We start from the raw sequence: 12280 nt of genomic DNA, 5'->3' as shown, positions 1-12280 counted from the left end.
TGTTTTTGCTCTGATCATTGCGCTCGGATGAACTGCACTCTTGGAGTTGACAAGAGGTGACCGCAAATCAGCCCTGTCTCAGTTGATCAGCTTTATTGGTTCTCTCTCTCTTTCCCTTTGACTCTCCTCTTTTGTTCTTTTGACTCTCTTTTGCTCCTTACTTTTTCTCTATCCCTCTCCTTCTTTTCCTCTCCCTCCCATTCTTTCACTCCCTCCCCCTCCCTCCCCTTCCCTCTCCCTCCTCTCCCTCTCTCTCTTATTCCCCTCTCTTATATTTCCCTTCCACTGTTATCCACTGTATTGCCCTTCCACCTGACCCATGTTCAAAATATTTCTGCACTTCCCACTGCCTCATTCATCCTCCTCGGTATACAGCCACCCTAGTGGAGTACAATGCAAGTGCATTGGACATCACGCATCAGTGAGAATGTCGAATGAGATGAAAGTCTCTCATCTAAGTGTGTCACTGGTTAGGTTGAGACATGACACAGTTGTGACTCAAGCCTTCTTTAACACCCTGCACACCCCAGAGAAATCACACCGGAGGCTTTTAGGGAATTTCTAAGTGACTGGATGGAATTGCTATTTCCTTTCTACTTAAAATTCTGTAACACTCTCGTTATTGTTCTTCTCTCTCTCTCTCTCTCTCTCTCTCTCTCTCTCTCTCTCTCTCTCTCTCTCTCTCTCTCTCTCTCTCTCTCTCTCTCTCTCTCTCTCTCTCTCTCTCTCTCTCTCTCTATCTCATTATTTAACTGCACTTACTGTGAAACTGTCTCCAGGATTATAGGTCAGTGGGTGTTTTTTCAACAATGGAAGATGTGGTCTTTGGACGTATTCTGTCCAGTAAGAAGTGGGTTATAGTGTTTGTGTGAGAGAGGCAGCTTGCTGACATCTCTGTGTTAAGTGAATAAATGGGATCCCTAGAGGAGCTTTATTTGAGGGAGTGGGGATATTTTGCGCTACTTTATCAACCTGTGAGTAAGTGGGCCTGTAGAACAAAAAAGCACCAAAATGTGTGTGTGTTTGGGGGTGTGCGTGTGTAGAGGGATGTGGGGTTGGGGGGGTGGTGCCTGCGTAAGTATTTTTATACAAAATTCAGCCTTTTTACGTAACAACTGACTGTTGTTATGTGAAATGTGGAACTGTAGGTCTACTTAAAGGACATGACAGTATGACTGTACATTGTAAACATAATGCTCAAATAAAACAGTTGGGAAGAAGCTCTCTTTTTTTTTCCCTCCATCGCCCCCTCTCCCTGTCTCTTGTCTTTCTTCCTCTCTGCCCCCCTCTTAATCATGTTTGCTCAGTGGCGTGAACTAACTCAGCCAGTGTTAAACCATCTGCAAAAACACCCCTCCCTCCCTCCAGCTTCCCTACGTCCACTCAAGTGAGGGAAGCCACCAAGTCCCAGATAGACAGTGAGACAGCGAGGGAGGATGGTAGACAGACAAACAGACAGACAGACAGACAGGCAGGCAGGCAGGCAGGCAGGCAGGCAGGCATGCATGCATGCATGGGCATGCAGGGAGATAGACAGACAGACAGACAGGCTGTCAGGCTGCAACAGAGAGCCACAGAGATAGGATGGCAGGGAGGTAGACAGGCAGATGGTCAGGAAGGTAGACAGGTAGACAGACAGACAGTCAGGAAGGTAGACAGACAGACAGACAGACAGACTGTCAGGAAGGTAGACAGGTAGACAGACAAACAGACTGTCAGGAAGGTAGACAGACAGACTGTCAGGAAGGTAGACAGGTAGACAGACAAACAGACGGTCAGGAAGGTAAACAGTGAGAGGTTGGCAGCCAGGTGGACAGATAAATAGACAAGCACGGAGGTAGAGAGACAGAAAGGCAGGCAAACATGCCATGCATTTATTTTTTGATTACTGCTGGTGGTGGGGGCTGGTGGATTCCGTTCTGTTATAATTAGATGCTCAGGAGGGGTGCAAGGGTTGAGAGGGGGGCTAATTGTTTTGTAACTGTGCCCATTTCTCAATGGAATACTCCTCTGCAAGTCAACTATAGTCAACAACTACTGTCAACAACTGTCTCTGCATATCTGTTTAAAATGTGTAATTTAAACGTGTGTTGGGGTGGTGTGTGGCTAGGTTGTGTGTTTCCATGCCCAAATGTGTGATAGGGTCACGTCTGTGTGTGTATGTATGTGTGTTGGAATGGGGTGTGGATGTGCGCGTGTGTGTGCGTGCCTGCACATGCTTCTGAGAGGGGGTTCTGCTTTTGCTTCTGATTTTGTGCCTAAGCTCTCTTGACAGCAAAATACAGTAGCTGGCTGGTTATATCTCAATAATGAATGGCCCTGATAAGTTATGGCTCTGCTCAACCTATGGGAATAGTCTTTATGGAACTGTGTGTGTGTGTGTGTGTGTGTGTGTGTGTGTGGAGTCAGATGGCTGAGCGGTGAGGGAGTCGGGCTAGTAATCAGAAGGTAGCAGCATGGGGAGTCAGGTGGCTGAGTGGTTAGGGAATCGGGCTAGTAATCGGGCTAATAATCAGGGCTAGTAATCAGAAGGTAGCCGGATCAATTCCCCGCCGTGCCAAATGACGTGGTGTCCTTGGGCAAGGCACTTCAGCCTACTTGCCTCGGGGGGAATGTCCCTGTACTTACTGTAAGTCGCTCTGGATAACAGCGTCGGCTAAATGACTACAATTTAATGTAAATGTGTGTGAGCCTGTGTATTTTTCTGATGGAGTAACTTCAGTGAATGGTAGTGGCCTACCATCAAGCTCGATCTGGAAATAGTATTCACAGTCTTGTCTATGGGACTAACATAAAACATAAAAACTCTCAATTATTGATGCACTTCATGTGTTTCTCATGTGTTGGCATCGCATTGTTAGCATTACAAAAGGGCTGGTACTAAGTATAGCTCTCTTCCCTTAACTGCACTGAATCCATGACCCTAAGAGCAAGGCAGCAACTATTCAGGTTTCGGATAGCTCAGTATTGAGAGTTATTACTATCTCTCTCTATTACTCTGTAATACTATTACTAATATTAGTTATTACTACATAGTATAGTTCTTTGCGTAACGAGAGTGGCTAGCTACATCAAGTCCCAAAGAAGTGAAGACGAGGTGTGGGGCATGTGGTTTATGGGTTTAAGAGCCTGCGGAGACGTGACCTTCATCTTGGCGTGGCACAGGAAGTGGCACAGGAAGTGGGACTGCCAGCGTTCTGATCAGTCCACGGGCCACTCTAGGAGCTTTTGATGGGGTCAGAGATGTAGTCAGTGGCAGATTTCAAGTAATTAGCTCCCATCTAAATGACTATTGACTGCCAGGAGGTTGTCCCTCTCTCTCTCCACCCCTCTCTCTCTCCCTCTCTCTCTCTTTCTCTCTCTCTATCCATTCCTCTCTCTCTCTCTCCCTCTCTCTCTTTGATTTGAACTGGGCCTCACAGGCCTTCTTTATATTGCCAATAACGGTTGTTGACTGATGCCTGTTCTCTGCCCATGGAGAGATCGAGATAAGCACTTTCATTCAGATTTCAGTGACCGGGAGGGAGGGAGAGAAAGACGAAGAGGGGATGAAAGCAGAAGAGAGGAGGTGGATAGGAAAGAGAGAGATAAGAGGAAAGGAGAAGGATGGATGAAAGAAGGCAGAGCAGATAGATAATCTCTATAGAGATGGTGATGTTGGGAGAGAAGGAAGGAAAACACTGTTTGAGCCCAGCGAGCCAAAGCCTAAGCAGTTACACACACATACACACGCACACACACCTGCAGGTCAAGCTGAGATGGGATGAAAAGAGGCCTTTCTGGTTGAGACTTTCCTGTGGAGACATTCTGAGCTGGAATAGTGGTCCCCCCGGGGGCCAAGAAAAATAAATGAAGAAGGAAAAAGAATATCTGTCTGTGTGTGTGTTTATGTGTGTGTTTGTGCGCATATGTGTGCTGCTCCATTTCTGTATGGTAATAGCTTCAGTAAACCTTTCACCAAGGCTGTCTGATCAAGGGCTGGACCGAGGCCTTCACAGCTCACTGCCTCCAGACAGCTATATCTGTCTGTTTGCCCTTGGGGGAAATATTACTGTTGCACTCTCTTTCTCACACGCAAACACACTCACTCTAGCTCTTTCGGTTTCTCACTTTCCCTCACCGTCTGGCTCCCACTTTAGCTGGGCTATTTTCAGATCGTCAGCATCTCCAGAAGGATTCCCCGACCCAATATTTATTCATGTCCATGTATTTCAACCCTCCACCATCCCCTATTCACCCCCCGCTGTTTTGCTCCTCTCCTTCTAAAAATAGCTCTGCCCAGTCCAGCCCAGGCTTCAGTGTCTGTCCAGGCGTGAAACGTCAACAACAGGTTAGGGGGTGCTACGAGGTTGAGGGCTGTCCGCCTGTTTACCCACCTGCCCGTCTCCCTGTCTTTGTGTGTGTCAGCTCATCTCCCTGTCCGCCTGTCTGTGTCAGAGGAGAGGCGGACTCCAGAGGAGAGGATGGGGTGGGGGTGGGGCCCGAGTCGACGAGCAGTTGGTGTGGGGGGCTGTGAAGGAAGGTGGGTGCGTGCTGCAGATGACAGATGGAGAGACAAACTCTCTACCTTGCTGGTGTCACTGTCACCTCCTCTGTGTATGAATGCTGATCGTTTTGTTGTGGTTTTGCCGCCGGGGTGCGTGTGTGTGTGTCAGAGAGACACACACGCGCGCTAAGTCTGCTAAGGGCTTAGACTTGGATGGATCAGTGATATATGGGATGTCAAACAAACAAACAAATATTGACCGAAAAACTAAAGGAATTACACCTCCTAAATTCTTCTCCCAGAGGAATCTGACAACAGCTGAGCCTTTTGCCGCCTCTAAATCCTCTCTGCCAAAATGTCACACAGTTGAGATCTGTTTCTTTTAAACAACCGTATATATGTACGTGTATGTGTTTACTGTGTACGCCCAGTGAGTGTGTGTGTGTCCAGTCTGTCCAGCATCAAGTGTATAGTTAAGTCCACTCAGTAGACTTCATCAGACTCACTTCATCACAGTAGGGACAGCTGTTCCCCTGCAGCCGACCCAGGCAACCTGCTGACTCTGAAAGAAGCCCATCCCTCTCTACTGTCACCCTGCCTCCATCTTAGCCCTCTCTTCTCTCCATCTCATATCTCCCTCTCTATCTCCTTCGAACCTCCCCCTTCTCTCTGTAGGCGAAAAGCTGCTTATGTCTAATGATGCCAAGATCTTCGTTTTTTTTGTTCTCATCACTGGCACCGAAGCACTTCTAAACTCAACCATCTTTGAAGGGCACACCCTCAAAACACACACACACACACACACACGTTGCAGCTAACACCATAATCACTGCCTCTGTAGTGACAAATGAAATGAAAATGGTCTGTTTAGCACACGAACATCAAACACACTAACCCAGCGATCCAGAATCAGTACTGATAGCAACTGTGAGCATGTTTGTTGTCCTGTGTGTGTGCTATGCAATAATTGTAGGTATTGTATTTTAGGACCATGTGTGTTCACCCCTGCATCACATGGCATGTCATGACATTAGATGATCAATTTAAGCCAGTGATCACGTTAGACACAAACATGTGTTGGCTATTGCATTATGGCCCATGTTTGCACTGCAACAATTACCAATACCCCCCCCCCCCCCCCCCAACACACACACATACGCACACACCCTCCAGGGATTTACACACAGAAATACACACACTTGAATTTAATAACAGTCGTTTAAATGGGAGCAGAGCTACACTCTCCCTGGGGGTGTTACTGATCTGTGGTGATGGGGGGGGTGGCGTGGGGGGGGGGCTGGGTTATGGGGTATGGAGGTCACAAAAGGGAGGGCGGGCTCTGGGGAGTGGGTGAAAGAAAACACTTAATTGGTGTATTGTCTCGGTTGTTTTGTTGACAAGATGGTTGTGTGTGAACAGATGTACCGGAGCCTGGTGGCCTACATGTGTCTGCTGGTGCAGTCTCAGACCTTCCCCCCCCCCCCCCCCCCCCCCCCCCGCCCTGGGTGGATGTGAAGGGGTTAACTCCACTCTGCCCACTGGCCTTGTTGTCCTGGCCCCTCCTCCCCCTGTTCTCAGCACTCAGCGGGGCTCACTCTGACTCCAACTTTGACTTGCATACTAACTCCCTCTCATAGGATCGACTGGAGAGACTCAATCAGAGCATTGTTCTCTCCTTCTCCTCTCTCTCTAGCTTGTTTGTGTTGTTCATGTTGCTATGTCCGTTAGGCAGAGTTAGATGATTCCCTCTCTCTTTGTCAAATGTAATGGTAGACAGCAGGTCTTTTTCCACATGGATAACCAGACAGACAGACAGACCGATGGATAGACAGACAGGTAGACAAGCAGGCAGACAGGGATACAGACAGGCTGCCAGGTCTGTTAACTGGGACAGCACAGAGGAATAGAGCCACTATCAACCCATGTCCTAGCTTGTATCGCCCCTCTCATCCATTTGTCCTTCCCCCAGTCCTCCACCTCCCCCACCTCCCCCAGTCCTCCAGCTCCCCCAGTCCTCCACCTCCCCCAGTCCTCCAGCTTCCCCACCTCCCCCAGTCCTCCAGCTCCCCCACCTCCCCCAGTCCTCCACCTCCCCCAGCCCTCCACCTCCCCCACCTCCCCCAGTCCTCCACCTCCCCCAGCTCCTCCACTTCCCCCAGTCCTCCAGCTCCCCCACCTCCCCCAGTCCTCCAGCTCCTCCAGCTCCCCCACCTCCTCCCCCACAGGCTGTATCAGCTCTCTCTAATCACTTGGTTTATTTACCTTGACAGTCCTCTTATCTCTCCATCTCCTCCCACACCCAATCCCTCCCCCAGTCACCCCCACACCCACCACCACTGCCACCACCATTAAATAACTATAACCTCCCCCAAACACCACCTCCTCACCGCCGGCCCTGTCCCAAGATGGCACAGAAAAACATCCGGCAACATCTTCAGGACAGATCTCATCTCCTCTCATTTCACCACTGCTGTCACTACCACTCACTGCTCCTCAATCACGACTGCTGTGTGTGTGTGTGTGTGTGTGTGTGTGTGGGCATACGTGCGAGAGAGCACCAGAGAGTTAGTGTGTTTAAGTCAGTGTCCACACGGGTGTGAAAAGAGCAGGTGTCTGGTTGAAGGTTTTCATTTTTCCTGAGTGAGTCACTGAGTCACAGCTAGCCTGAAGTACTGTAGCTAGCTACCTATCTTCCCACAAAGGATGGATCGCAGTCATAGCTCACTCTCTTCCACCAACAAGACATGGTCTATGTTGACAAGGCTTATGTTGACCACTGAAACTGCAGAGCTGCAATCTCTAGTGCTTTAAGATGGCTTCACTCACAGCTCAGTATACATAGCTGGATGTTGTCAGGGACTTTAACAGACTGTCTGGAGTTCCTGTGTCACACAGAGCTGAGTCAATGAAAGGACTCTCTTTCTTTCTTGCTTTACATGCTCTCCCTCTCTCTGTCCTTCTCTCCCTCTCAGTCTCTCTGTCTCTCTCTCTCTTTCGATTTTCCCCCTCTCTTTCTCTCTCTCTTTTTCTTTTTTCTATTGCTCAGCTCTCCAGGATCTGCAGTTTGTCCTGAGTTAACTGCACATGTCAGGCCACTCCTCTGGTCTCCCTGGCAACCAACATTGCTGCTGAGGCATGTCCTCTTCTCCTTTTGAAACTTTTCTTTAAGAGTGGGAGTGCGCGTGTGTGTGTGTGTGTGTGTGTGTGTGTGTGTGTGTGTGTGTGTGTGTGTGTGTGTGTGTGTGTAACAGTAATAAAAGGTTTAAGTGTAGAGCATTCGGGTAAATCTTTACCCAACCTTAAAAAGTTTGTCCCTCATCTGTCCCCGTCCATCCGTCTCTCACACACAGGCCAGTGCGAGCGGGTGACAGACTCCCGGAGCCAGGGTCATTCTGCTATAGGTCAGTTGTTTGCTGTGTAAAGATTGAGGACACTGCCGGAGGCTTTTCAACTGAACGATAGCACTGCCCTACTTCGAACAATGTTAGTGTGTGTCTGTGTGTGTGATCATCTCCATGGCCTCGTCTCTCTCCAACTGGATGCTCTGCCACTTCAGACGCCTCAAGGTGTTTCTCTCTTTTCTTCCTTTCTTCCCCCTGTGCATCCATAAAGGAGTGTCTGGTGGCCTAGCTGTGTATATGCATGCACTTCCGCACATTTCCGAGTGTGTCTATGAGTGTGCGATAGTGGCACAGGCCATCAAGCTCAGTTTGAGGACTATAATAAAAAAAATGACAGTTTACCAGCTTCCTTCCCTCTCTCTCTATCTCTCTCCCTCCTTCTCCTCTATCTCCCCAGGCCCCCAGCTTACAGACGTGTGTTGTTAACTGTCACTAATGACTCATATATAATGTAAGCAGGTGGGGAGAGTAGAACATCTCCATACTGTAGGAATCTGGACGGATACTAGAAAGTTCTGCACGCTTCTGTCAGGGTGTGTCGGATCTAGCAGTGGTGCCACACTGGAACACCATTTGGAGAAAGCTTAGAACTTTGGGGCCGATATTTGCGTTGAACAAATAGAAAAATATTAGACAAATATTTGAGCCTGGCCAGGAGGAATGGATTCTGTGTAAAAGACTCGACCCAGGTCTGTTAGTCTGTTTCTGTTCCCCGCATACACAAACACACACATATAAACAACATGTAAATAGTGTGTTGTTATCAAGTTATCATACAGTTTGCCAGATAGATAATGACAGCATCTGCTTCTTAATCTTCTTAATCTTAATGCATCTGAGGCATTAGCATAATTTGGAACATAATACGTTTTTTTTTTCCCAAAGAATTCCTCAAACCTCAGCCTCAGATCTCCCTTCTCACTGTGGGGGGGCCGTAAAGTGTGTGTATGTGTCTACCTCTGACTGTACCTCTGTGTGCCTTTGATCATGTGCATTAGACATGGGTCTAGCTGAATCCTTGCAATTGTGTCTGTGTGATTGCATGGGGGGTTGACCTTATTCTGTAGCTGTGATCATGGCAAAGTGTGTTTATGGCTTTGTAGTCAGACCTCCACTGTGAGATCATAGACTGATTTGCTCTGGTCACAGAGATCTCTGGAACTCTCTCTTTCTCTCTCTCTCTCTCTAGATGTCTCTCTCTCTCTCTCTCTCTCTGGCGTCCAGATCAGATGTACAAACACACTTAGCATAAAAGGCTAGCCTCCCATCTCCCTTCTCTTCTTCTGTCCCCTATCCTCTATCTCCTGTTCTGTCCCCTATCTCCTGTTCTGTCCCCTATCTCCTATCTCCTGTTCTGTCCTCTATCTCCTGTTCTGTCCTCTATCTCCTGTTCTGTCCCCTATCTCCTATCTCCTGTTCTGTCCTCTATCTCCTGTTCTGTCCTCTATCTCCTGTTCTGTCCCCTATCTCCTATCTCCTGTTCTGTCCTCTATCTCCTGTTCTGTCCTCTATCTCCTGTTCTGTCCCCTATCTCCTGTTCTGTCCCCTATCTCCTATCTCCTGTTCTGTCCTCTATCTCCTGTTCTGTCCCCTATCTCCTGTTCTGTCCCCTATCTCCTATCTCCTGTTCTGTCCCCTATCTCCTATCTCCTGTTCTGTCCCCTATCTCCTGTTCTGTCCCCTATCTCCTATCTCCTGTTCTGTCCCCTATCTCCTATCTCCTGTTCTGTCCTCTATCTCCTGTTCTGTCCCCTATCTCCTATCTCCTGTTCTGTCCCCTATCTCCTATCTCCTGTTCTGTCCCCTGTCCCCTATCTCCTGTTCTCTGTCCCCTATCTCCTATTCCGTATTCTATTTTATCCCCTATCTGCTCTCTCAAGTCTTCTGTCTTCTATGTCCTATCTCCCACCTATAGCAGAGCTTCTGCCATCTCATGATGTAAATCAGCTCTAATTTCCACGTTGTCGGACCGTGGCTGCCTGACTCATGCACACACACGTCTGATATGAATGTGTTCACATCTGCCTCCATCTTTGCCTCTTGGCAGTGCTCCAATGCAGTTGAATCCACTGTTGACCTGAAGGGTGTAGCTGCCGGAGTATGTGAGCTGGGGCATCAGTCCTATTGTTGTCCCCAAACTAAGACTCTCTCTCGGCTAATACGCCGTCCTTCGGAGGACATGCTGTTAGGACAGATGGCGCCCCCGATCCCAAATCTACTGCAGCCGACTAAAGGCGCCTCCACCTACATGTTTGGGGTAAACCCTGCATGTTGCTGTGTGTGTGTGTGTGTGTGTGTACGTGTGTGTACGTGTGTGCGTATGCATGTGTTGTTTTACTGTCTAGAGTGCAGGGGGGTTGTGGCCTCTGATCCAGTAGGATTCTTCCTAGTAATCCTATTACCATCATAGTCCCTTTGTCAGGCCATACCAGACCATGCCTTGCCAGGCCAGTCCAGGCTAGACATCAGCCTTTTATGGACACAAGCCCACAATTTCCATCTTCTCCCCTTCTGGACTCCTGTTGTCCGGGAACCTTAAGCTTTGTTTAAACCCCTCTCTGTGTATCTCTGGTAATTTGCTGACTAACATTTATTGGTGCTTGTGTGAATGTGTCTGTCTGTATGAGAGTACCTGCCATTATAGCCCTGGGACTGTCTTTGCCATTCTTCTCAGAAAGGCACTCAAGTCCCAGCTCGCATGGAAATAGCACACACATACACACACACACTGCAAGAATCAACCAAGCAGTGGCACACACCACAGTTGTGCCAGACTGCAAAGAACACTAATATAATCAGACATGTCCTGGTCTAAGAGTGGCTTACAGCTTTACAGGGGTGTTCTTTTCTGGTTGGCCATTTCCCCTTATCTCAGCACTACTGTTGTACCACAGCAAAGGGTAAGCCTCGAACGATGCCTCCCCCTGCCTACACACACACACAGCTCCTCCCTGGAGTGCTCCTTTGCGTGTAACCCTGCTGTAACCTACATTAGGAGAGAGGTCCGTTAGATCTGACAACCCACTAATGCTGTCTCTCTGGTTTGCTCTCTCTTTCTCTCTGTCTATCCTACCAGCCAGTGCCAGACAGCCTCTGTGTGCTGCCAAGAGTGGAGCCCGGGAGCCCAATCAATAATATCTGCACTCAGGCGGAAGTCAATCGCACACACACACACTTGCGCAGTCCTACACACTCAAACACACACAAACTTTCTCACTTACGCTCTCTCTCTCTCACACACACACAAACACACTTTTGATGTGGGTCAAGGTTGTTGTCATAACGACCGCCTGTGTAACTGCTCACTCATAGACTGTCCCCTGCTGTCGGAAGGCGAGAGCTCTGATTCTCTTTACATCTGTTGAGAGACAAGAGAGAGTGGGAGAGAGAGAGAGAGAGAGAGAGAGAGAGAGAGAGAGAAAAGAGAGAGAGAGTGTGAGAGAGCAGTTTCTCTTCGGGGAGGTCATTTCGTAACAGAAAAAAACGGTTCAAGTCACCGTTTGGCCATGTCCAAGGCTAACCGAGAGATACAGGATACTAACAGAGTGAAACAGCCACCGTTCAGTTTGAGGGAATTTCTGTTGTTTCCGTGTCAGCCTTCAACGGTTGTACCCCGTCCACACAGTGGAGTTTCTTTTCAGGTTGAAATGCCAGTCTGTCAGCCAGCTGCTGCGTTTCTCAGCTCGGTGCACCAGCTGAACAGGACGTCTCATTGTGTATCTCCCAAAAACATCTATTTTGAGGGAAAAAGAAAAATCCCCCCCTCAACTCCAGAATTGTATTGAGGACGGTTGCCGGGATACTATCTATAGGGCTCATTGTGAGGCCCTGTGTGGGGCCCAGAGCCACGACAGTCACCCACAATGCCCTCTGCATTCCGTTGGCTCTTGAGCCCCCCACCCTACACACCCCCAAAGGGCTGCTGGGAAGTCTATAGTTTCTCAGTCGGTCATTCCGTCTTTTTTTTGGTTGCAAAATTGAGATCCACCCCTTTTCATGGCATTTTCTTTGAAAACAAGATTGGGAACCCCTACCACCCTCCTCTTTCTGTTTCTAGCCAACATAAAATTCATTTCAATCTCATCTTCGATCAATGGATTGGCTCCTGTTAGGCTACCTTGTCATTGAGGGACAGTTGACTGGTAACTAGGGCTGTCCCCACTCAGTCGATGTGCTCTTGGTCGGCGAAAAAGAGGCTTTTGTCGAGCAGCCGTATGGCAGTGTGAGATTCCCGCCTGTGACACCATTGCTGAATTAAAGAAATGTTCTACAGAAATTGTAGATTATATTATTTAAGACAAATAAAGCAACTCTAAAAATATATGTATATATTTTTTAAGCGTGTTACTGTTTTCCCTTTCATTAATCTGCGTTTTTTTTTTTTTTGCACATG

The 12280-nt window shown here is 48.3% G+C and overlaps 1 protein-coding gene across 1 annotated transcript in view; it reads left to right on the top strand.

The window, feature by feature from the left end:
* The window catches only part of LOC146236027 (carboxyl-terminal PDZ ligand of neuronal nitric oxide synthase protein), a 36348-nt gene that overhangs the window by 2023 nt on the left and 22045 nt on the right, over positions 1-12280 (top strand). The window lies entirely within an intron of this gene.

The sequence above is a fragment of the Hypomesus nipponensis genome, chromosome 22, assembly GCF_054491055.1.
Source record: "Hypomesus nipponensis isolate SF chromosome 22, ASM5449105v1, whole genome shotgun sequence".
Lineage (NCBI taxonomy): Eukaryota > Metazoa > Chordata > Actinopteri > Osmeriformes > Osmeridae > Hypomesus > Hypomesus nipponensis.
The sequence above is the reverse complement of the archived record's forward strand: the minus strand, read 5'-3'. Positions and strand labels throughout refer to the sequence as shown.